Source organism: Schistocerca americana, unplaced genomic scaffold (assembly GCF_021461395.2).
Source record: "Schistocerca americana isolate TAMUIC-IGC-003095 unplaced genomic scaffold, iqSchAmer2.1 HiC_scaffold_376, whole genome shotgun sequence".
Lineage (NCBI taxonomy): Eukaryota > Metazoa > Arthropoda > Insecta > Orthoptera > Acrididae > Schistocerca > Schistocerca americana.
In genome coordinates, this window is record NW_025726100.1 from 105,001 (window position 1) to 107,500 (window position 2,500).

Below are 2,500 nucleotides of genomic sequence, written 5' to 3' on the forward strand. Positions count from 1 at the left end.
ACGTCGGCCGACTTCAATGCACCCACCCGGGTGCGGCTGAGGGCCAGCCCGTGGTACAGGCCAGGGAGAAGTACGTTGGTGAGAGCGTGGAGGCGCTGTTGCGGCTTCAGCGGAGCTCGGGAGATGACGTCAAGCTGCTCCACCAGGTGGCTACGTGGATTGAAGACACAGCGACCCGCCGTGGAAAATTGCAGCCCCAGGTACCGGAAGGTTTCACCCACACGCAGGGCAGGCATGGTGGTATTGCCTGCTGTGAAGGTGACATTGCTGTCCACCTTCACCTTCTTCTCGCGCCCTGACGCGACTAAGGCGAGGGTGAAACACTTCCGGGCGTTGATCTGCAGCCCCAGGTGGGCGAGGGCTGCGGTAGCTGCGTCGATGAGGGACTGCAAGCCCCTCGGGGTCGCTGCAAACAGCAAGACGTCATCTGCAAAGGCCGCAGCGTTGACTCTGCGACCGAGGATCCGAGCTCCGATGTGGGAGGGCAGTTGGCCTAAAACGTAGTCCACCGCAAAGTTGAACAGGAGGGGGGAGAGGGGATCGCCCTGGCGAACGCCCCGTGCTGGCTGCACAGACACGCCCACGCCGGCGCCGTCCGCTATCACTGTCGTGCTGCCCTCGTAGCACCGCTCGACATACTCGACAAAGCAATCCGGCAGGCCATGCGCCTTCAGCACGGGGCGAAGGGCAGCATGATCTACCGAATCGAATGCCTTAGATACGTCGATCGATGCCACAAAGACAGAGCGGCAGGAGCGAACTGCGTCGGTGAGAGCAGTGTCCAAGATGAAGGTATTTTCCAACATCCCATCCCGAGGGATGAATGCCCGCTGACGTTCGTCCACAGCACAAGCGCGCATCAGGCGTGACGCGAGAACCTTGTGGAAGGTCCGCGCCAACACCGAGCAGACCGTAATGGGGCGAAAGTCAGCGGGGGATGTTGGTGCAGCCGTTTTCGGGAGAAGGGACGTCCGCGCGCGAAGCAGGCGTTCCGGAAGGGCGCGGGCCAGAAGGAAGAGATTCATCACTTTCACCAGGACTTCGTGCGGCAGACGCCGCAACTCCGCTGGGGTAAGGCCGTCCGGCCCGGCTGCTGATCCCCTGGGCGGCAACGCGGCGGCGACCTCCTCATGTGTGACCGGCCCCCATATGCACTCGAGAGCGACAGGCTCTGAGTGCGGGAGGAGGCGGTCACGAATGAAGCCCGCGGTGGAGATGGGCTTCTTGGTGAAGAGGTCCGCCCAGAAGTCCAGCAGACCAGGGATGGCAGGTGGCGGCTGGAGCAGGGTGCCATCCAAGAGGCCGCGCACGCAACGCGCACGCGACCGTCGGAAGGCATCCTGCGTTCTCGCGTACTCCCAGCGGCGCCGCTTGCGCTTCTGCGTCGGCGGCGCGGCAGGCGGCCGCTTCGATGGTTGGCGCGGCCGCTGTGTCCTGGTGATCGATCTCTCCCCTCTGGACCCGACCGACGCAAGGGCATCCGGGAGCATGCCCAGGATGACATCGGGCGGCGTGCCCCGCCCCAGACCGATGACACGATCCAGGGCAGAGAAACGCTGGGCGGAAGCGGGTAGCCCCGCCAGATGCTCCCAGATGGCGGCGTCAGTCGGCCCCTCCGGCGGCGGCCCGGTGGTGTCGGCCGCGAAGTCCTCGGCTGCGTCGACGGGCGGCGCAGCGGCCTCGCCCGCGTCAGGCAGCGGGCTCGCCGCTCCCCGGCGGGACGCCGGCTCTTCCCCCCGACCGATCTCAAGCGCCTCCATGAATTGGCGGACAAGCTGCTTGTGGGCAGCTTGCCGCCGTCGGCACTTGATTGCCTCAAGCGTTCGGTCGGGGAACATCCTGATGAGCTCTTGATTTACAAAGAAGAACCGGGCGTCCCTCTCGAGGAACAGTTCGGCCTCTGCCTTGGCGAGCGACAGGACTTCTTCCTCCGTCCACCTCGCGCGATGCCTCTCCGTGACGATCTCCGCGTTGGCGGCCGCAAGATGTTGGCGGCGGCGATGGACCCCGAGACCGTTCTTGGTTGTAAAGCTGCGGTGGCACTCACTACAGGTATACATAGCTGCAAAAGTTACAAGATTTTCGGCACGGCCGGTTGGCCGGCTAGGTGCTGGGGGAGTTGGGGTGGCACCTTCAGCGGAAGGGCCACCACTTATTCTCTGCTTACTGCCCCCAACTAAAAAAAAGGGATAGTGCGAGGGGGGGCTGGTAACCCCCCCAAGCCCCTGGTGCGGTCTTCCACTCTGCGAAATCAGCGGGCCCACGAGAAGGGGAGAAGACTGCAGGAGAGGAGAGGCTAAGAGGGCTAGGCCCATGTATTGCGCATCACTCTCCCTGTAACTATAACCCAAGGAAGGCACCTCGCAGCAGCAGCACGACTACATCAAGACCGCACTTCGAGAAGCCAAGTCCGGATGCAGCCACACCACCGCCACTTGGCCACCTTAAGAGAGTCATAGTTACTCCCGCCGTTTACCCGCGCTTGCTTGAATTTCTTCAC

General features: G+C 63.5%; 1 pseudogene; it reads right to left on the reverse strand.

The window, feature by feature from the left end:
- Window positions 1–2,500, reverse strand: part of LOC124581862 — a 7,966-nt pseudogene that overhangs the window by 2,639 nt on the left and 2,827 nt on the right.